The sequence below is a fragment of the Arachis stenosperma genome, chromosome 2 (genome assembly GCF_014773155.1).
Source record: "Arachis stenosperma cultivar V10309 chromosome 2, arast.V10309.gnm1.PFL2, whole genome shotgun sequence".
Classification (NCBI taxonomy): Eukaryota; Viridiplantae; Streptophyta; class Magnoliopsida; order Fabales; family Fabaceae; genus Arachis; species Arachis stenosperma.
Window position 1 is genome coordinate 36417388 of NC_080378.1, and position 14151 is coordinate 36431538.

Below are 14151 nucleotides of genomic sequence, written 5' to 3' on the forward strand. Positions count from 1 at the left end.
CACTTTATGGTGACTGAAGGAATTGTCCTTGGGCACAAAATTTCGAACAAGGGAATAGAGGTGGATCAAGCTAAAGTAGAAGTAATTGAAAAATTACCACCACCTGCCAATGTTAAGGCAATCAGAAGCTTTCTGGGGCATGCAGGATTCTATAGGAGGTTTATAAAGGATTTTTCAAAAATCGCCAAACCTCTGAGCAACCTGCTAGCTGCTGACACGCCATTTATCTTTGATGAAGAGTGTCTGCAAGCATTTGAGACTCTGAAAGCTAAATTGGTTACAGCACCAATCATCTCTGCACCAGACTGGACTTTACCATTTGAGTTGATGTGTGATGCCAGTGACCATGCCATTGGTGCAGTGTTGGGACAAAGGCATGACAAGCTTCTGCACGTCATTTATTATGCTAGCCGTGTTCTAAATGACGCACAGAAGAACTATACAACCACAGAAAAAGAGCTACTTGCAGTGGTTTACGCCATTGATAAATTCAGATCCTATTTAGTAGGATCAAAAGTGATTGTGTACACTGATCATGCTGCTCTTAAATATCTACTCACAAAACAGTGTTATTGCAACACCCACCAATGACACTAAAACAGTGTTAAAATTCCTCCAGAAACACATCTTCAGCAGATTTGGTATCCCTAGAGTGTTAATTAGTGATGGGGGCACTCATTTCTGCAATAAACAGCTTTATGCTGCTCTGGTTCGTTATGGAGTCAACCACCGGGTAGCTACTCCATATCACCCACAGACTAATGGGCAAGCTGAAATCTCAAATAGAGAACTCAAAAGAATCCTGGAACGGACTGTAATTAACCGTAGAAAGGATTGGGCAAGGAGCTTGGATGATGCTCTATGGGCATACAGAACAGCATTCAAGACCCCTATAGGGACCTCTCCATACCAGCTTGTGTATGGAAAGGCATGTCACTTGCCAGTGGAACTGGAACATAAGGCCTACTGGGCAACCAGATTCCTAAACCTTGATGCCAAATTAGCTGGAGAAAAACGATTGCTCCAGTTAAATGAGCTAGAGGAGTTTAGACTCAATGCTTTCGAGAATGCAAAAATTTACAAAGAGAAAGCAAAAAGATGGCATGATAAGAAATTGTCATCCAGAGTCTTTGAGCCGGGGCAGAAAGTTCTACTATTTAATTCCAGGCTCAAATTATTCCCCGGGAAATTAAAATCCCGGTGGAGAGGTCCATATGTGATCACAAGCGTATCACCATATAGATACGTAGAGCTTCAGGATAATGAATCCAACAAAAAGTTCATTGTTAATGGACAAAGAGTTAAACACTATCTTGAAGATAATTTCGAGCAAGAATGCTCAAGACTGAGACTTCATTGAAGATCAGTAACAGTCCAGCTAATGACATTAAAGAAGTGCTTACTGGGAGGCAACCCAGCCATTTACAAAGTTTATTTACTAATTAAATAAATTTTCCTTTTTTTACAGGTTTGAGTCCAAGTATCTTCAAGGGTGAAATAGCAATTGGTTGAAGTCACAGAGTTACAGGGAAATTTGGAAGCTCACTGGCGTGAAAAAGCCAGTAAGAAATACTTTGGGCGTTAAACGCCCAAAAGAAGCACCCACTGGGCGTTTAACGCCAGTAAGGGTAGCCATCTGGGCGTTAAACGCCAGAAAGGAGCATCTTCTGGGCGTTAAACGCCAGAAAGATGCACCTTCTGGGCGTTCAGAAAAACGCCCAGTAACAAAGGACTTCCTGGCGTTCAACGCCAGAAAGATGCATAAACTGGGCGTTGAACGCCCAGGAGAAGCAACATTTGGGCGTTAAACGCCCAAACCATGCAACAGTTGGGCGTTTAACGCCAGGAAGGTGGGGAGGAGGTAAAATTCGTTTTTCTTCACAATTTTTCTAATTTTTTATGTTTCAATCCATGATTTCTTGCATAAACATATTTTAAATTATCATCCCTCAATCCAAATTAGTGTTCTAAAAATCCTAATTTCTAAAATCCCTTTTTCAAAAATATCAAATGTATCTTAATTTATAAAAACAAATGGTTTTCCAATCCAATCCAACTCTTTTAAAATTTGTTTTCAAAACTCAATTTTCTTTTTAAAATCTTTTTCAAAATTTAAAATTTCAGATTTATCTTTTAAAATTATTATTCATATCTTTCTCTTTTAAAATTATATCTTTTTCTCATTATATCCTTTAAAATCATATCTTCTATCTTATCTCTTTCTTATTTTTCGAAAATTTCCCACCCCCTCCCTATATATTATATTCGGCGCCCTCCTCATCACCACCATTCCACAATTGTTCTCCTTCTATCCCTCTTCTTTCTTCTCTTTTGCTTGAGGACAAGCAAAGCTCTAAGTTTGGTGTGTTTTACCCGTGATCACAAAAACTATTGTGTCTCTTGATCATGGCTCCTAAAGGGAAACAACCCAACCCAAGAGGCAAGAAAGAGAATCCTCCAAAGCCACTTTGGAATCAAGGGAAGTTCTTAACTAAAGAACATTCAGACCATTACTACAAGATAATGAGTCACAGATCAGTGATCCCGGAAGTCAGATTTGATCTGAAAGAAGACGAATATCCGGAGATCCAAGAGCAAATTCGAAACAGGAATTGGGAAATTCTGGCCAATCCTGAAACGAAAGTGGGGAAGAACATGGTTCAGGAATTTTATGCTAATCTATGGCAGACAGAAAGGCAAAGAATCATTGGAGCTGCTCTCTTTGACCATAAGACCTTAGTCAGAGGAAAGATCATTCATACCAATTCTGACAAGATCAAGGAAATATTCAAGATTCCTCAACTGAAAGATGACCCAGACTCCTTTAATAGGAGAATGATGAGGGTCAATAAAGGATTGGACAAGATCCTGGAAGATATATGCATCCCTGGAGCCAAGTGGACTACCAGCACGACTGGCATCCCAGTTCAACTCAAAAGGGAAGATCTGAAACCAGTAGCCAGAGGCTGGCTGGATTTCATTGGGCGTTCCATATTGCCCACCAGCAACCGTTCTGAAGTTACCATCAAAAGAGCTGTCATGATTCACTGCATCATGCTGGGAAAAGAAGTGGAAGTCCATCAGCTGATCTCGTGTGAGCTATATAAAATAGCAAACAGGAATTCTAAGGACGCCTGATTGGCTTATCCAAGCTTAATTTCTATGCTTTGCAAAGATGCTGGAGTAAAGATGGGAATAACTAAATATATCCTAATTGAAAAGCCCATTACTGGAATATCAATGGTCAGACAACAGCAACAAGATGATTCAACCAAGAGAAGAGCACCAGAAGCCCTCCCAGAACTGCCCCAATTCGAATACTGGGAACATCTTGAGGCTTCTATTTCCAGATTGCAAGAAGCTATGGATCAAATAAAGGAAGAACAGAATAATCAAAGTAGCATGATTTGCAAACTGCTCAAGGAACAGGAGGAGCAAGGGCGTGATCTAAGGGAGCTAAAGTGCCAAAAGATTAATCCATGAAAAAGCACCACACATATTAGAGGAACACCTACTCCTCAAAACAACAGGTTGCTGAGTTCCAATTTTTTTTCCTTTTCTTTTCCTGCTTTTAACTTAGTGATAGGATAATTATAGAAATTTACCTTAGGAGATATTTAGTTTGTCTATTTTGATTTTATTTCCAATTAAGCTATAATTTATTTTTCTCATCATCATCAGGCATGAATAAAGTAGTAGATTTTTTTTAGAATAAAGAAGTAATTTATATTTTCGAGTTCTTAATAATAAAAATTATAATTAATTATGTGTGGTGGCAATACTTTTGTTCTCTGAATGAATGCTTGAACAGTGCATAAATTGTATTTTGAATTTGATGAATATTGGCTCCTGAAAGGATGAGGAACACGAAAAATATTATTGATGATCTGAAAAATCATGAAATTGATTCTTGAAGCAAGAAAAAGCAGTTCAAAAAAAAAAAAAGCCATGAGCACTAGCCAAGAGTAAAAAAGGGGATCCAAGGCTTTGAGCATCAATGGATAGGAGGGCCCAAGGAAATAAAATCCAGGCCTAAGCGGCTAAACCAAGCTGTCCCTAACCATATGCTTGTGGCATGCAGGTCCAAGTTACAAACTTGAGACTGAGTGGTTAAAGTCGTGATCCAAATCAAACAGAGTGTGCTTAAGAGCTCTGGATACCTCTGACTGGGGACTTTAGCAAAGCTAAGTCACAATCTGAAAAGGTTCACCTAGTCATGTGTCTGTGGCATTTATGTATCTGGTGGTAATACTGGAAAACAAAGTGCTTAGGGCCACGGCCAAGACTCATAAAATAGCTGTGTTCAAGAATCAACATACTACACTAGGAGAGTCAATAATACTATCTAAATTCTGAGTTCCTAAGGATGCCAATCATTCTGAAATTTAAAGATACATGGGGATGCCAAAACTGTTCAGAAACAAAAAGCTACAAGCCCCGCTCATCTAATAAGAAAATGAGCTTCATTTAAAACTCTAAAATATTATTACTTCTTAATTTCTGTTAGAACCTATTTTATTTATCTAGTTGCTTGAGGACAAGCAACAGTTTAAGTTTGGTGTTGTGATGAGCGGATATTTTATACGCTTTTTGGGGGTAATTTCATGTAGACTTTAGTATGTTTTAATTAGTTTTTAATAGAATTTTATTAGTTTTTAAGCAAAAATCATATTTCTGGACTTTACTATGAGTGTGTGTATTTTTCTGTGATTTCAGGTATTTTCTGGCTGAAATTGAGGGAGCTGAGCAAAAATCTGACTTAGGCTGAAAAAGGACTGCTGATGCTGTTGGATCCTGACCTCCCTGCACTCGAAATGGATTTTCTGGAGCTACAGGAATCCAATTGGCGCGCTCTCAATGGCGTTGGAAAGTAGACATCCAGGACTTTCCAGCAATATATAATAATCCATACTTTGCGCAAGGATAGACGACGTAACTTGGCGTTGAACGCCAAGTACACACTGCTGTCTGGAGTTAAACGCCAGAAAAACGTCATGATCCGGAGTTGAACGCCCAAAACACGTCATAACCTGGAGTTTAACGCCAAGAAAGGCCTCTACTCGTGGATAGCTTTAATCTCAGCCCCAGCACACACCAAGTGGGCCCCAGAAGTGGATTTCTGCACCAATTATCTTAGTTTATTCATTTTCTGTAAACCTAGGTTACTAGTTTACTATTTAAACAACTTTTACAGACATTTCTTGTATCTCATGACATTTTCAGATCTGAATTACATACTTTTTGACGGCATGAGTCTCTAAACTCCATTGTTGGGGGTGAGGAGCTCTGCAGCGTCTCGATGATTTAATACAATTCCTTTGTTTTCCATTCAAACACGCTTGTTCTTATCTAAGATGTTTATTCGTGCTTAATTGTGAAGAAGGTGATGATCCGTGACACTCATCACCTTCCTCAATCCATGAACGTGTGCCTGACAACCACCTCCGTTCTACATCAGATTGAATGAATATCTCTTAGATTCCTTAATCAGAATCTTCGTGGTATAAGCCGGATTGATGGCGGCATTCATGAGAATCCGGAAAGTCTAAACCTTGTCTGTGGTATTCCGAGTAGGATTCCGGGATTGAATGACTGTGACGTGCTTCAAACTCCTGAGGGCTGGGCGTTAGTGACAGACGCAAAAGAATCAATGGATTCTATTCCAACCTGATTGAGAACCGACAGATGATTAGCCGTGCTGTGACAGAGCATAGGAACGTTTTCACTGAGAGGACGGGAAGTAGCCATTGACAACGGTGACACCCTACATAGAGCTTGCCATGGAAGGAGCCTTGCGTGTGTTGAAGGATTTCAAGGAAGAGTTGAAGTCAAAGGACAAAGTATCTCCAAAACTCCAACATGTTTCTCATTACTGCACAACAAGTAACACTGTTATTCTCTTTTATTTTTATAATCAAATCTGGTAATTTCACTTTTAATCCTATTGGCTTCCTGACTAAGATTAATAAAATAAATATTGATTGCTTCAAGCCAATAATCTCCGTGGGATCGACCCTTACTCACGTAAGGTATTACTTGGACGACCCAGTGCACTTGCTGGTTAGTTGTGCGAATCACAAATTCGTGCACCAGTGACTCACGCGGCCGCGTGATATATATATCAGCGTAAGGATCCAACGAATAGAAAGTTAGGCTGGAATCGTGCGGCCCTTGTGCGTTTCGCGCAAATTGGCCCACGCGATCACATGCCCCATGCGATCGCGTCACTTGCACATTACCAATCCTACGCGACCGCGTAAGCGACGCGATCTCGTCGCATGGATTGCACATCACCCCAAAAGGAGACAGAGAGTTGCGCTGAAACGGTGCTGGAGTCGTGCGTTTAGCACGAATTCTAGCGACGCGATCGCGTCAACCTTCTTTCCGCCTCTCATGCGATCGCGCGCCCCACGCGATCGCGTCACTCCCATTTTCGCCCCAACCACGTGACCGCGTGCCCCACGCGGCCGCATGGATTCGAAAGTATAACCCCCCCAGCCACGCGAACCCTATCAGTCGTGCAGCCCCCTGGTGCACGAAATTGTGATCACTACAACTCAAAATAATCCCTAGTAATGGCTCCAAAGACTTGGTGCTCAATACCATGGCTTAAACACAACTTCGCACAACTAACCAGCAAGTGCACTGGGTCGTCCAAGTAATACCTTACGTGAGTAAGGGTCGATCCCACGGAGATTGTTGGTATAAAGCAAGCTATGGTCACCTTGTAAATCTCAGTCAGGCAGACTCAAATGGGTATAGTGATAAACGAATAAAGCATAAAGATAAAGATAGAGATACTTATGTATATCATTGGTGAGAGCTTCAGATAAGCGTATGAAGATGCCTTCCCTTCCGTCTCTCTGCTTTCCTACTGTCTTCATCCAATCCTTCTTACTCCTTTCCATGGCAAGCTCATGTAGGGTTTCACCGTTGTCAGTGGCTACCTCCCATCCTCTCAGTGAAAACGTCGCCTATGCTCTGTCACAGCATGGGTAATCAGCTGTCGGTTCTCGGTCAGGCCGGAATAAAATCCATCGATCCTTTTGCGTCTGTCACTAACGCCCCGCCTGCTTGGAGTTTGAAGCACGTCACAGTCATTCAATCATTGAATCCTACTCAGAATACCACAGACAAGGTTAGACCTTCCGGATTCTCTTGAATGCCGCTATCAGTTCTCGCCTATACCACGAGGACTCTGATCTCACGGAATGGCTGGCTCGTTTGTCAGGCGAGCACTCGGTTGTCAGGCGATCAACCATGCATCGTGCATCAGGAATCCAAGAGATAAACACTAGAGCCTTGATTGCTTGTAGAACAAAAGTGGTTGTCAGTCACCTTGTTCATGAGTGAGAATGATGATGAGTGTCACGGATCATCACATTCATCAAGTTGAAGAACAAGTGATATCTTGGACAAAGAACAAGCAGAATTGAATAGAAGAACAATAGTAATTGCATTAATACTCGAGGTACAGCAGAGCTCCACACCTTAATCTATGGTGTGTAGAAACTCCACCGTTGAAAATACATAAGAACAAGGTCTAGGCATGGCCGAATGGCCAGCCTCCCAAATGATCTAAGATAGCATGAAACTCAAAGATAGCTACCAAGATGATAATACAATAGTAAAAGGTCCTATTTATAGAAAACTAGTAGCCTAGGGTGTACAGAGATGAGTAAATGACATAAAAATCCACTTCCGGGCCCACTTGGTGTGTGCTTGGGCTGAACAATGAAGCATTTTCGTGTAGAGACTCTCCTTGGAGTTAAACGCCAGCTTTGGTGCCAGTTTGGGCGTTTAACTCCCATTTAGGTGCCAGTTTCGGCGTTTAACGCTGGAATTTCTGTAGGTGACTTTGAACGCCGGTTTGGGCCATCAAATCTTGGGCAAAGTATAAACTATCATATATTGCTGGAAAGCCCAGGATGTCTACTTTCCAACGCCGTTGAGAGAGCGCCAATTGGGCTTTTGTAGCTCCAGAAAATCCACTTCGAGTGCAGGGAGGTTAGAATCCAACAACATCTGCAGTCCTTTTGAGTCTCTGGATCAGATTTTTGCTCAGATCCCTCAATTTCAGTCAGAAAATACCTGAAATCACAGAAAAACACACAAACTCATAGTAAAGTCCAGAAAAGTGAATTTTAACTAAAAACTAATAAAAATATACTAAGAACTCAACTAAAACTACTAAAAACAATGCCAAAAAGCGTACAAATTATCCGCTCATCACAACACCAAACTTAAATTGTTGCTTGTCCCCAAGCAACTGAAGATCAAATAGGATAAAAAGAAGAGAATATGCAATGAACTCCAAAAACATCTATGAAGATCAGTATTAATTAGATGAGCGGGGCTTTTAGCTTTTTGCCTCTGAATAGTTTTGGCATCTCACTTTATCCTTTGGAGCTCAGAATGATTGGCTTCTTTAGGAACTCAGAATCCAGATAGTGTTATTGATTCTCCTAGTTAAGTATGATGATTCTTGAACACAGCTACTTATTGAGTCTTGGCCGTGGCCCAAAGCACTCTGTCTTCCAGTATTACCACCGGATACATAGATGCCACAAACACATAATTGGGTGAACCTTTTCAGATTGTGACTCAGCTTTGCTAAAGTCCCCAATTAGAGGTGTCCAGGGTTCTTAAGCACACTCTTATTGCCTTGGATCACAACTTTATTTCTTTTTTTTCTTTCTTTTTCTCTTTTTTTTTCGGTTTTTCTCTTTTTTTTTCGCTTGCCTTCGCTTTTTTTTTTTGTATTCACTGCTTTTTCTTGCTTCAAGAATCATTTTTATGATTTTTCAGATCCTCAGTAACATGTCTCCTTTTTCATCATTCTTTCAAGAGCCAACATTCATGAACCACAAATTCAAAAGACATATGCACTGTTCAAGCATACATTCAGGGAACAAAAGTGTTGCCACCACATCAATATAATTAAACTGTTATAAAATTCAAAATTCATGCAATTCTCATCTTTTTCAATTAAGAACATTTGTTTAAGAAAGGTGATGGATTCATAGGACATTCATAACTTTAAGGCATAGACACTAAGACACTAATGATCATAAGACACAAACATGGATAACATAAGCATGAAAATTTCGAAAAACAAGAAAATAAAGAACAAGGAGATTAAAGAACGGGTCCACCTTAGTGATGGCGGCTTGTTCTTCCTCTTGAAGATCCTATGGAGTGCTTGAGCTCCTCAATGTCTCTTCCTTGTCTTTGTTGCTCCTCTCTCATGATTCTTTGATCTTCCCTAATTTCATGGAGGAGAATGGAGTGTTCTTGGTGCTCCACCCTTAGTTGTCCCATGTTGGAACTCAATTCTCTTAGGGAGGTGTTTAGTTGCTCCCAATAGTCTTGTGGAGGAAAGTGCATCCCTTGAGGCATCTCAGGGATCTCATGATGAGAGGGGTCTCTTGTTTGCTCCATCCTTTTCTTGGTGATGGGCTTATCCTCATCAATGGGGATGTCTCCCTCTATGTCAACTCCCACTGAATAACAGAGGTGACAAATGAGATGAGGAAAGGCTAACCTTGCCAAGGTGGAAGACTTGTCCGCCACCTTGTAGAGTTCTTGAGCTATGACCTCATGAACTTCCACTTCTTCTCCAATCATGATGCTATAAATCATAATGGCCCGGTCTAGAGTAACTTCGGACCGGTTGCTAGTGGGAATGATTGAGCGTTGGATAAACTCCAACCATCCTCTAGCCACGGGCTTGAGGTCATGCCTTCTCAATTGAACCGGCTTCCCTCTTGAATCTCTCTTCCATTGTGCGCCCTCTTCACATATAACTGTGAGGACTTGGTCCAACCTTTGATCAAAGTTGACCCTTCTAGTGTAAGGATGTTCATCTCCTTGCATCATGGGCAAGTTGAATGCTAACCTTACATTTTCCGGACTAAAATCCAAGTATTTCCCCCGAACCATTGTAAGATAATTCTTTGGATCCGGGTTCACACTTTGATCATGGTTCTTGGTGATCCATGCATTGGCATAGAACTCTTGAACCATCAAGATTCCGACTTGTTGAATGGGGTTGGTAAGCACTTCCCAACCTCTTCTTCGGATCTCATGGCGGATCTCCGGATATTCACCCTTTTTGAGTGAAAAGGGGACTTCGGGGATCACTTTCTTCAAGGCCACAACATCATAGAAGTGGTCTTGATGCACCCTTGAGATGAATCTATCCATCTCCCATGACTCGGAGGTGGAAGCTTTTGCCTTCCCTTTCCTCTTTCTAGAGGTTTCTCCGGCCTTGGATGCCATAAATGGTTATGGAAAAACAAAAAGCAATGCTTTTACCACACCAAACTTAAAAGGTTTGCTCGTCCTCGAGCAAAAGAAGAAAGAAGAGAGTAGAAGAAGAAGAAATGGAGGAGAGGGAGATGGCTTTGTATTCGGCCAAAGAGGGGGAGAAGTGGTGTTTAGGTTGTGTGAAAATGAAGGGGTGAAGAAGGGTTTATATAGGAGAGGTGGGGGTGATGGTTCGGCCATTTATGGGTGGGTTTGGGAGGGAAAGTGGTTTGAATTTGAAGGGTGAGGTAGGTGGGGTTTTATGAAGGATGGATGTGAGTGGTGAAGAGAAAGATGGGATTAGATAGGTGAGGGGTTTTTGGGGAAGAGGTATTGAGGTGATTGGTGAATGGGGGAAGAAGAGAGAGAGTGGTGGTAGGGTAGGTGGGGATCCTGTGGGGTCCACAGATCCTGTGGTGTCAAGGAAAAGTCATCCCTGCACCAAATGGCACTCAAAATCACGTTTTGAGCCATTTTTGGCGTTAAACGCCGGGCTGGTGCCCATTCCTGGCGTTTAACGCCAGGTTCTTGCCCTTTTCTGGCGTTTAACGCCAGTCTGGTGCCCCTTTCTGGCGTTAAACGCCCAGAATGGTGCCAGACTGGGCGTTAAACGCCCAACTGCTAACCTCACTGGCATTTAAACGCCAGCAACATCTTCCTCCAGGGTGTGCTGTTTTTCTTCCTGTTTTTCATTCTGTTTTTGCTTTTTTCATTGATTTTGTGACTTCTCATGATCATCAACCTACAAAAAACATAAAATAACAAAAGAAAATATATAAAATATAATCATTGGGTTGCCTCCCAACAAGCGCTTCTTTAATGTTAGTAGCTTGACAGAGGGCTCTCATGGAGCCTCACAGATACTCAGAGCAATGTTGGAACCTCCCAACACCAAACTTAGAGTTTGAATGTGGGGGTTCAACACCAAACTTAGAGTTTGGTTGTGGCCTCCCAACACCAAACTTAGAGTTTGACTGTGGGGGCTCTGCTTGTCTCTGATTTGAGAGAAGCTCTTCATGCTTCCTCTCCATGGTGACAGAGGGATATCCTTGAGCCTTAAACACAAAGGATTCTTCATTCACTTGAATGATCAGTTCACCTCCATCAACATCAATCACAGCCTTTGCTGTGGCTAGGAAGGGTCTGCCAAGGATGATGGTTTCATCCATGCACTTCCCAGTCTCTAGGACTATGAAATCAGTAGGGATGTAATGGTCTTCAATCTTCACCAAAACATTCTCTACAAGTCCATGAGCTTGTTTTCTTGAATTGTCTGCCATCTCTAATGAGATTCTTGCAGCTTGCACCACAAAGATCCCTAGCTTCTCCATTACAGAGAGAGGCGTGAGGTTTACACTTGACCCTAAGTCACACAGAGCCTTCTTGAAGGTCATGGTGCCTATGGTACAAGGTATTGAAAACCTCCCAGGATCTTGTCTCTTTTGAGGTAATTTCTGCCTAGACAAGTCATCCAGTTCTTTGGTGAGCAAAGGAGGTTCATCCTCCCAAGTCTCATTTCCAAACAACTTGTCATTTAGCTTCATGATTGCTCCAAGGTATTTAGCAACTTGCTCTTCAGTGACATACTCATCCTCTTCAGAGGAAGAATACTCATCAGAGCTCATGAATGGCAGAAGTAAGTCCAGTGGAATCTCTATGGTCTCATTTTGAGCCTCAGATTCCCATGGTTCCTCATTAGGGAACTCAGTAGAGGCTAGTGCACGCCCATTGAGGTCTTCCTCAGTGGCGTACACTGCCTCTTCTTCCTCTCCAAATTCGGCCATGTTGATGACTTTGCACTCTCCTTTTGGATTTTCTTCTATATTGCTTGGAAGAGTACTTGGAGGGAGTTCAGTAACTTTCTTGCTCAGCTGTCCCACTTGTGCCTCCAAATTCCTAATAGAGGAGCTTGTTTCAGTCATGAAACTTTGAGTGGTTTTGATTAGATCAGAGACCATGGTTGCTAAGTCAGAGGGGTTCTGCTTAGAATTCTCTGTCTGTTGCTGAGAAGATGATGGAAAAGGCTTGCCATTGCTAAACCTGTCTCTTCCACCATTATTGTTGTTGAAACCTTGTTGAGGTTTCTCTTGATTCTTCCATGAGAAATTTGGGTGATTTCTCCATGAAGAATTATAGGTGTTTCCATAGGGTTCTCCTAGGTAATTCACCTCTTCCATTGAAGGGTTCTCAAGATCATAGGCTTCTTCCTCAGATGAAGCATCCTTAGTACTGCTTGGTGCATTTTGCATTCCAGACAGACTTTGAGAAATCAAATTGACTTGTTGAGTCAATATCTTATTCTGAGCCAATATGGCATTCAGAGTGTCAATCTCAAGAACTCCTTTCTTCTGACTAGTCCCATTGTTCACAGGATTCCTTTCAGAAGTGTACATGAATTGGTTATTTGCAACCATTTCAATGAGCTCTTGAGCTTCTGTAGGCGTCTTCTTCAGATGAAGAGATCCTCCAGCAGAGCTATCCAAAGACATCTTGGATAGTTCAGAGAGACCATCATAGAAAATACCTATGATGCTCCATTCAGAAAGCATGTCTGAGGGACATTTTCTGATTAATTGTTTGTATCTTTCCCAAGCTTCATAGAGGGATTCTCCATCCTTTTGTCTGAAGGTTTGGACTTCCACTCTAAGCTTACTCCATTTTTGAGGTGGAAAGAACTTTGCCAAGAAGGCATTGACTAGCTTTTCCCAAGAGTCCAGGCTTTCTTTAGGTTGAGAGTCCAACCATATTCTAGCTCTGTCTCTTACAGCAAAAGGGAATAGCATCAGTCTGTAGACCTCAGGGTCAACCCCATTAGTCTTGACTGTGTCACAGATTTGCAAGAACTCAGCTAAAAACTGATGAGGATCTTCCAGTGGAAGTCCATGGAACTTGCAATTCTGTTGCATTAGAGAAACTAATTGAGGCTTAAGCTCAAAGTTGTTTGCTCCAATGGCAGGGGTAGAGATGCTTCTCCCATAGAAGTCGGGAGTAGGTGCAGTAAAGTCACCCAGCATCTTCCTTGCATTGTTGGCATTGTTGTTGTTTTTGGCTGCCATGGGTTCTTCTTCTTTGAAGAATTCGGTCAGGTCCTCAACAGAGAGTTGTGCCTTAGCTTCTCTTAGCTTTCGCTTCAAGGTCCTTTCAGGTTCAGGGTCAGCTTCAACAAGAATGCCTTTGTCTCTGCTTCTACTCATATGAAAGAGAAGAGAACAAGAAAATGTGGAATCCTCTATGTCACAGTATAGAGATTCCTTGAGGTGTCAGAGGAAAAGAAAAATAGAAGAAAGAAGAAGGAGAAGAATTCGAACTTTAATTAGATGGAGTTCGAATTGTGCATTAAGAAGGAGTTATACTCCATAAATAGAAGGATGTGAGAAGAGGGGAAGAGAATTTTCGAAAATTGAGTAAAAGATTTTAAAATCATTTTGAAAATTTGATTGATAATTTTCGAAAATTCAAAGTAGAAAAGAAATCACGTGATTTTTGAAAAAGATTTTGAAATTAGAAATTAAAAAGATTTGATTGAAAACTATTTTGAAAAAGATGTGGTTAAGAAGATATGATTGAAAAGATATGATTTGAAAACAATTTTAAAAGATATGATTTTTAAAAATTAATGACTTGCCTAACAAGAAAAGATATGATTCAAACATTAAACCTTTCTCAACAGAAAAGGTAACACACTTGAAATGTTCAATCAAATCATTAATTGTTAGTAAGTATCTTTGAAAAAGGAAAGAAATTGATTTTGAAAACATTTGATTGAAAAGATATGATTTGAAAAAGATTTGATTTTGAAAAACTTTGAAAACTTGAAAAAAAATTGATTTGAAAAACAAAATC

General features: G+C 41.0%; 1 non-coding gene across 1 annotated transcript; it reads left to right on the plus strand.

The window, feature by feature from the left end:
* The first annotated feature begins 12851 nt into the window (after positions 1 to 12851).
* On the plus strand, positions 12852 to 12959 carry LOC130964336 (small nucleolar RNA R71). The gene has a single exon (XR_009080434.1). It is a non-coding gene; the product is annotated as a small nucleolar RNA R71 (small nucleolar RNA).
* The last annotated feature ends 1192 nt before the right edge of the window (positions 12960 to 14151 follow it).